The sequence below is a fragment of the Triticum aestivum genome, chromosome 3A (genome assembly GCF_018294505.1).
Source record: "Triticum aestivum cultivar Chinese Spring chromosome 3A, IWGSC CS RefSeq v2.1, whole genome shotgun sequence".
Lineage (NCBI taxonomy): Eukaryota > Viridiplantae > Streptophyta > Magnoliopsida > Poales > Poaceae > Triticum > Triticum aestivum.
Genome location: NC_057800.1, coordinates 487,643,014 through 487,651,731, shown reverse-complemented (window position 1 = coordinate 487,651,731; position 8,718 = coordinate 487,643,014). Strand labels below are relative to the sequence as shown.

General features: G+C 42.5%; 1 long non-coding RNA gene across 3 annotated transcripts; it reads left to right on the top strand.

Annotated features, from left to right (window-relative positions):
• The first annotated feature begins 3,761 nt into the window (after positions 1-3,761).
• LOC123061774 (uncharacterized) lies at positions 3,762-7,120 on the top strand. 3 transcript variants are annotated; one of them, XR_006429273.1, is made up of 4 exons: positions 3,762-4,546; positions 5,315-6,030; positions 6,130-6,387; positions 6,666-7,120. It is a non-coding gene; the product is annotated as an uncharacterized lncRNA (long non-coding RNA). The 3 variants fall into 3 exon arrangements; XR_006429272.1 differs by having other exon boundaries at positions 3,763-6,030; positions 6,663-7,120; XR_006429271.1 differs by having other exon boundaries at positions 3,764-6,030.
• Positions 7,121-8,718: the final 1,598 nt, after the last annotated feature.

Genomic DNA, 8,718 nt, shown 5'->3' with positions numbered 1-8,718 from the left:
GACTTTGGCGGAGGAGCTGAGGACTTGGGAGCAACATGAGGAGTTGGCCGTGAGGGCTTTGAAGAGTCTGGCCGTGAGGGCATTGCTGAGGAACTTGGCCGTGAGGGCATTGAGGGTGAAGCACTTGGCTTGTGAGCAGGCTTCTTTGGCATGGCCTTCTTTGTCTTGGTTGTAGAGGCCTCAGCAGTGGCAGCAGTAGCAACAGCAAAATCTTCATTAAATTTCCTCACTGCTTCCTTAGCTACTTTGACTAGCTTGGCCTGGCGCTTGGCCCATTCATCAGGATAATCCTCACCGCGCTTGAGGCTGGTGGGATCTGCTTCTTGGCTAGGTGCCAATGGAGGTCTCGGGCATGGAGGATTGAGAGCGAATTTCTTCATGTACTTGGGAGCAACATACCTGTACTCCCTCCACTCTCTTGCCCATCTCCTCTCAATCTTTTGAATGCGCACCTTGCGCTGATTTTTGTCCTCCTCAGGGGGTGTGCGGTACCCAACATAAATATAATCAGGGAGTTCATACACTATGTTGACCTCAGGCCTCTTTCCTCCTTTCTATGGCTTCTTTTCATCAGTCATTTTCTTCAGATGAGGAATTTGAACAATGGAATTCTCTGAAGATGTATGCAACTTTTCTTTGAGGAACGCTGCAAATGAGTTAAGTTGATGAGAACCTAGTGACTCAGCGGCTGACATGAGTACCTGTGAACAGAGTATAGTTGTGAGGAATATGGAGAGGTCATATGTGTTCTCAGAAGTTTTTCAAAGAGAACAAGTTTGAGGAATTTGACCAGATGAACAAGTTTGAGGAATTTGACCAGATGAGTCTTGAAGAATTTCACTAAGCGTTCTTTGTCTTAGGTTCCAGAGTTGTATAGATCAAAAATTCACACAATTGAGGAATCTTGAAGAAAAATATAACTTAGAGAAATGAATCAAGAACAGATGACATGTGAGGTGTTCAGTGTGTGACGAATTTGAAAAAAAAATACCTTTGAAGATTTTGTAGAAATTTGTCGAATCAAGGAGGGCAGTAAAAGTAACTTTTAATTACCCTAGACGAAGAACACGACGAACTAAGAGGTGTAGATGTGAAGTTCGTCAGTTCAGATCTTCCACGCTCTAACTTGGCAAAGGAAGACAACTACGGCGGCGGCGGAGTGAAGAAATCCGCAGCCGGCGCGAGTACGACGGCGATGAGGTCGAGGCAGTGAAGCTCTTCCTCACCGGCGACGATGAAGTAGCGGTGGCACTAGGGTTTGAGAAGCTCGAGCTGGAGTGAGAACGAGCGGAGTAACAGTGAAGTGAGGAAGGGAAGGGGTATTTATAGTCACGGTGAAAAAATTGTTTCCCCGAAGAAATTGGACGAACGTGCCCCTGACCTTTCTCATTCGCTTGACATGTGTCACCCACGTACTGAGAAGTGGAGATTGTGTGGGATCATGGGTGAATAGATAAGTGTTATCGTGGGATGTGGAACGGTTTGAGCGGCAAAACCGAAAATTTAGATAGGATAAGTTAAAAGTTCCGTTCGCAAATTCTTCAGCTGACAAAAACACAGTGAAGATTTTGAACAAGTTTCACATAGAACGCACATGAAAAATTTGTGAATAGATTGAGTTGAGTATAGAATAGAGGGGGAAGGGTCCGATCACATTCACTTAGCAGAAAGGACAATATGAAGAAATAGCTATAAGTGAATGTTGTAGAGGATACAAATTCATATATATATATATATATATATATATATATATATATATATATATATATATACACACACACTAGCAAATATGCCCGTGCGTTGCACCGGGAGACAAAAAATTATGGCTCACCAAATAAATATGACTCAATATCCTGATGTATGAGCATACTCTATTTTAACATAGTGGCTCACCATGTTGCCATTTATTTTATTTTTCTCACCCTAGCCGATGATGGTCGCGATGTCCACGTGATCACAATGCATTCCGTTGTAAATCACAAGGCTATGAAATTTCCAGTGCATGCCACACTTATCATTATGTTGCGCAAGGGAACGTCTAAAACTTTAAAAACAAATCCCATTGACCACGAACTACTCCCAACGCCAAAATATATAAAGACTTTCGAAAAACTAATCAAATCCTGGACATAAAATACTTTTGAATCAGTGAACACTTTTCGAATCGACAATTTTGTTTTGAAATTTTTGATTTTCTCAAAAAAATCATGAACATTATTTTTGTTTACATTTTTTTAAATGTATGAACCGGTTTCGAATTCATTAACATTTTTTGACTAAACAAACATTTTTCCAATCGACGAACCTTTTTAAAAAAATTGGGGAACACATTTTTATTTTTATTTTTGTGAATGGATATATTTTTCAGATTCCCGAATATGTTTTGATTACACGATCATTTTTTCAAAATCATGAACATGATTTTATTTCCCGACCATTTTTTCCAAAAATTGTGATTTTTTTATAATTTTATAAACAGTTTTGCAAAAACACCAACATTTTTTGAATCTGCAAAACTTTTATGATTTTCTAACATTTTTGAATTCACGTATATTTTTATGATTTCTCAAACATTTTTTTGAAAAGTTGCAACTTTTAGAATATTAAAATCCCGAATTAATTTAAATAAGAAATAAGAAATCATGAACATTAGTTTTGTTTACATTTTTTTAAATGTATGAACCAGTTTCGAATTCATTAACATTTTTTGACTCAACAAACGTTTGTTCAATCGACGAACTTTTTAAAAAAAATTGGGGAACAAATTTTTATTTTTATTTTTGTGAATGGACATTTTTTTCAGATTCCCGAATATGTTTTGAATACATGATCATTTTTTCAAAATCATGAACATGATTTTATTTCCCAACCATTTTTTCAAAAAATTGTGATTTTTTATAATTTTGTGAACAGTTTTGCAAAAACATCAACATTTTTTGAATCTGCAAATTTTTTATGGTTTTCTAAACATTTGAATCTGCAATTTTTTTTTTGAATTCACATATTTTTTTATGATTTCTCAAACATTTTTTTTGAAAACTTGCAAATTTTAGATTATTAAAATCCCGAAATAATTTAAATAACAAATAAGAAAAAAACAAAATGAGAAAAGAAAAGATAAAAATAAAAAGTAAAAAAAAGACATTTGAATCTGCAAAATTTTGTTTTGAATTCACATATATTTTTATGATTTCTCAAACATTTTTTTTGAAAACTTGCAACTTTTAGATTATTAAAATCCCGAAATAATTTAAATAACAAATAAGAAAAAAACAAAATGAGAAAAGAAAAGATAAAAATAAAAAATAAAAAAAAAGGAGAGTTAGCCCTGCACATGGGCCGGCCCATGAACTGGGTAGGGACATGCGTGAGAAAGGAAAGATAAATACTGTGAAAGCTGGGATTCGAACCCAGTTCTCGGCGCAACAGGAGCGATCAGCCAACAACTCTGCCGCTTATCGTTTCATGAATTATTCTCGTCGCGCAGCTATATGACAACGAAGTAGACGGTGATTTTTGATCTGAAAAGTTGAATTATTTTCCCACTTATGGGTGGCATTGGTGGGTAATTTTTATCAACTTAGAGGGTAATTTTAATGACGGACGACCAGAAGCGATAGCCGCTTTATTAGTATATATATATATATATATATATATATATATATATATATATATATATATATATAACTGGGCTATTCTGTTACTAGTAACAGAATATTATTTTGTTACCCTCGCGCCCTGTATAGATCGATGGACGCGAATCTTGTAAACTGACCGAAGCCCCCACGATCCACCCCTGCATCCAGCGCCGCCCGAGCCCGCTCCCTACAGCGCACCGCCGCCCCTGGCCTCCTACCTCCTCCAGCCAAGCTCGCCGCCGCCCAGGCCTCCTTCCTCCTTAGGCCAAGCTCGCCGCCGCCCCCGGTCCTCCTACCTCCTCCGGCCAAGCTCGCCGCCGCCCCGGGCCTCCTTCCTCCTCCGGCCAAGCGCGCCACTGCCCCCGCTCCTCCTTCTTCCTTCGGCCAAGCAGCGCGCCATTGCCGACGGCGCGCCTTACCTCATGCGTGGCCGTGGCCCCTGCCGCACCCCCACCGCTACCCTATCCGTGGATCCCCGCGGCGCGACATGGAGGTCGCCACCTCCCGCGGCCATGGCGAACACCTCCGCCGCTGGGCTAGCTCTAGCGCCGCCCCCTCACCTGCCCTCCCCCTCCAGCAACTCTACTAGCACGCCCGACGCTCCCTCCGGCGAGCAGCTCCGCGCCACACGATAGTTCCCCCCATGCCTATGGTCCTTTGCATCCAGCACTGCTAACACGCAACCTCTTCTACGGTTTCTCTTCATTATGGCATTCAGTTGCGGTTCAACAAGAATAACAGGAGCAGTACATACATCTCTTTTCCCTCTACTGCTCTTTTCTCTCACTAATTTGTTTCTCTCTGTAGTGCAGCACGAGGGAGGTTGGACGGATTGCAAGAAAAAAAAGCTCAGTTCTACAGGCAGCGCCCGCCGCCCACACGGACTACTTCCTCCTGTCCTCGTCAAGGTATCGGGCTCACATCAGTCCAACTATTCCTCACTTATCCGTCTGAGCTCCTCCTGCCATGCTCCTTCACATATGAGCTTTTGCCGGCACTGGTGCACGCCGCCACACGTTCAAAGTGTCTATTGGAAAAAGTTCAGAAGTTTGGTTCCATAAAAAGTTGCACTTGTTCATCTGGAAAAGATCATGAAAGTTGAGAAGTCAAGGTGCCTAGCACTTATTTGATGAAATGGCAAGCTAAACAAACATATTACAGATGCAGATATCAACTTAGCTCAGTTGTGCATATGACAGCATGATCTAACTTTCCCCCCAATCTGATGTGATTTTATTTGTATCAAATGAACTCACAGAAAAGTTGCACACAAAGAGCATCTTCTAAAATGGTTAAGATCTATTTTATAATTTGCCAGATAAAGAAATTTATATAGTACTCTTTAATCATTTTGTAGTCCCTCTAGAATGTTTGTTGATGGTTAGCAATAAGCAGACCAAAGCAGGGACAATTCTTTCACTTGTATGAGACGAACATATTTGATTTCTCATGAAACCTGTAAAAGTCTAATTTCATAACCTTAAGAAATTACCAAATGGATGAGCAAAGTAGTATTACCACTGTACTGAATATTCTGCAGTGGTTAGTATACTAGAGAGTAAAACTGTGCCATATTGTTTGGTTTAATTTCTGTTTAGTTTTGTGTTCTGTTGTTTTCCCTAGTTGATCCATGTGTTATTGCTTCTATGTTGTGCACTTCTAATTCCATCATGAAGGAAAGAAGATAAGCGAGCTAAGTACTTGTTTGGAAAGTTGGTAAGTTCGTACACATAAACCTAAAGAAGTTCATTGAAAAAGTTTGGCTTTGTTTAAAAATATGTGATTTTTGGTTGGAAAATCATTGAGGAAATAGTTAATTTTTGCTAACTCCTGCAGTTCTCTGGTTGGAAAATTAATGGTTCAATTTGCTGAGTCCTTTGGTCTACAAATTTATTTCTGTTTGTATGTAAGTGGCTTAGGCAACAGAAAAAAGCGAGCAGTTCTGTTCAAGGGAGTTCAAAAATTAACATACATGAAGTTCTTGATTATTTCGGTTATTTTGTATGATTTATTTTTTTGCAAAATCTTGATGTCATTTTGCCTTGCAGATAAATTTTTTACTGAGTGTACTGGGTCCCTACTGGCTGTAGCAGCTTACTTTAAAGAACTGAACCTTACTGTCTCCAGATTAGCATAGAAACTAGGGACGCGGAGTTTGTGATCCCGAGCACACAGGTGCTCGTTATCTTAGCCGCTGAGAATAGCATCGCGATGGGTGCATTGAATTCTTGTCAGGGACTATGGTCATTTGTTAATGTGGTAAAGCAGGCATACGGGCGCCGAGGTAAGTGACGGCCACGGGACGGCGTCGACGGTTTGAATCCGAGCCGTGGCTCGTGACGTCACGTGCGTCCTGATCCGCGGGCCAGAAAACATGCTTTCCGGTTAGGAGGTACATATCTGAATTGCATGTGTGCGGTGCCATCTAATTTGTGGGATCCAAAAGCACAAGATCTAATCCTGTGGTTTCCGCCTCAATTTATTTGATCAGAAGAACCATCATGGTTCCTGGAGGAGGTCAATGCCAACGAGATTCCGATTGAGCTTCTGCAGTATCCAGTACTAGCACCTGTGCCAGAATTGCCTACGCAGTTGTCAATGGAGGAGCTGCTGCCTTGGCAGCGGACATCGGCGTGGGTCAAATCTGTGCGGCGGTGGGGGTGGCGGACGGTGACATTGCACTCTAACAGACGCAAGCGTCAGAACAGTCTGAGTAGATCGGCCCAAAAGCGCCTGGATGGACACAAAGGTATGGAGTCATCGTGTTAGTTCAGAATTTTTTTCAGAAAGTTTTTGGTGTCGTACAAGAGTGCAAGCATGATGGGATGAGTGCAGTGCGTGGCAACATGAAAAATGTAGATAAAACAGTGTTGGTCAGATGGATATTCAATCTCTGCACCCCTGAAAATACAGAGAACATATTCATATTCTGGCCGTTTTGAAATAGTTCAGATGTGTATGTTGTCTATTGCATATATGCAGTTCAGTAAAAATGCTGATTCATTCTTGAATGGAACTATTTAGTAGCAACCTGTCCGGACCGTGGGGAAGCTCCAGAACAAGCTGGTCGACCAACTTGATGCAAGAACTGTGGAGTAGAGGGTCAGCGACGAAACAAATGAAACAAAGCAGCGGAGCTAAGACTGAAAAGGGACTGAAAAATGATGCATGGTTGACGTAAAACAAAATGCAGGGGAACCAATGGAGCTAAGGCTAGAGAGCAGCTGAAATTTAGTTATCCTTTACTGCAATGTCAATTTGATGGCGTGTATAATTAGCAGGAGTGGTGCAAACATACTGTAACATGTGTGAGCATCATGCAAATCCGTTTGCACTGAATAAACCTAGACTTTTATATAGTGTAACATCGACCTGACTTCTGTGTGAGATGCATGATGCAGTTTAGCTGCTCATATTTCTGAACATGTTATGCATGCCCTGAACCTGATGAATAAAATGCAAGGACTCCTTTCCCTTCTGGACGCCCAGGTTTTAGTTAACCTTTTTTGTTAAGTTTCACTTTGCTGGCGTGTATGATCAGCAGTGGCGGATCAAAAATACTGTGATCTGCGGAGCATCATGCAAATCCGTTTGTACTAAATAAAGCGAGATTGATATGTACTGAATTTTGTGTGAGATCCACGATGCAGTCTAGCTGCTCGTAATTCAGAATATCTGTTTTTTTAGTAACATTCGGAATATCTTTTTTTGTAGGTTTATTTGGAACATTTTTTTTCTGTTGGGGAGCGGCAATGGATCTCAGCGGCCTGGAATGTAAGGGATGGGCTTGAGTCCCATCGGAGAAGATTGGTTGGTACAACCGTGCGATCCGAATATTGTTGCAGCAAAGGAAAGTCCCCTAGGGCGAAAACCCTAGGGTTTCGATATCTTCCGGCGTCACCGCCGGAATCCTGCCTCCGCCCCGGCCACTGATCGCTGTTTGTCCTCTCTAGACTCGGGCCGATCACGGGGGATCCTGGTGATCCTTCCCAGCCTTGGAATAGAGCAAATCCGAGAGGGAACGGGGGCGTGTAGATTGAATCTACAAGATGTCAGAAGCTTCAGGATCACAGGGGAAGCGGGAGAAGGAATCAGCGGAGGAACTCCTGGCGAGGCTCACGCTGCAGGAAGAGGAGGAAGATGACTTCATCTGGGAGGAGGAGTTGCCGGATATGCTTGAGCCGGCAAAGTGGCTTGCGATCGTTCGGGTTCATACACTAAAATCCTTTAGCCCTAATGCGTTGTATAATGACATGAGGGCGGCATGGAATCCAGCTAAGTCAGTGACATGGAGGAAAATCAAGGCAAATCTGTTCACGGCACAGTTTGGATGTCTTGGTGATTGGAACAAGGCGATGGCAGAAGGCCCATGGCTGTTCAGAGATCAGGCGGTAATAATGCAGGAATATGATGGTTTTAAGAATCCAGATGCCTTCAAGCTCGACAAGCTATCTGTATGGGCACAGATACACCGTCTACCGGATAAGTTCTTAATCGAGCCGGCGGTAAAGGGCCTGGCGTCCAGAATTGGAGAGGTGGAGGAGATCCAGTTGAAGCTTCCCGCTGGATTTTTTGGTGAGTTTGTCAGGGTCAAGGTGAAGATTGATATCCACTCCAAGATCAAACGCTTTGTCACAGCCAAGAAGGGAGAAGAGAGAGTCCAGTATCAGGTCAAGTATGAAAAGCTACCGATCTTCTGCTTTAATTGTGGGGAGTTTGGCCACTGACACGAGGAGTGCGGGGAGGGAGAGCACGATGAAGCGAAGTTTGAATGGGGTGATTTTGTGATGGCTGACAATTTTCGTTTCAACACTGCTGGTCGAGGAAACCACGGACCTCAGAGGGGCCGTGGAGGTCAATGGTCGGGGGGGCGAGGACGAGGTAGAGAACCCTATAATCCCAATCAGAGCTGGCGTTTTAATGCTAGGCCACCGATGCAGACAGAACAGGAGCCCTCCTCTGAAGGGACCGAGCAGAATGGCGGGAAGGTAGTACCTGCCACAGGTGTGGGGGTAGTTTCCATTGCAAATCAGGGGTCTAACAAACGCCTTTCGGTTGAGAATATTACAAGCCCAAGATT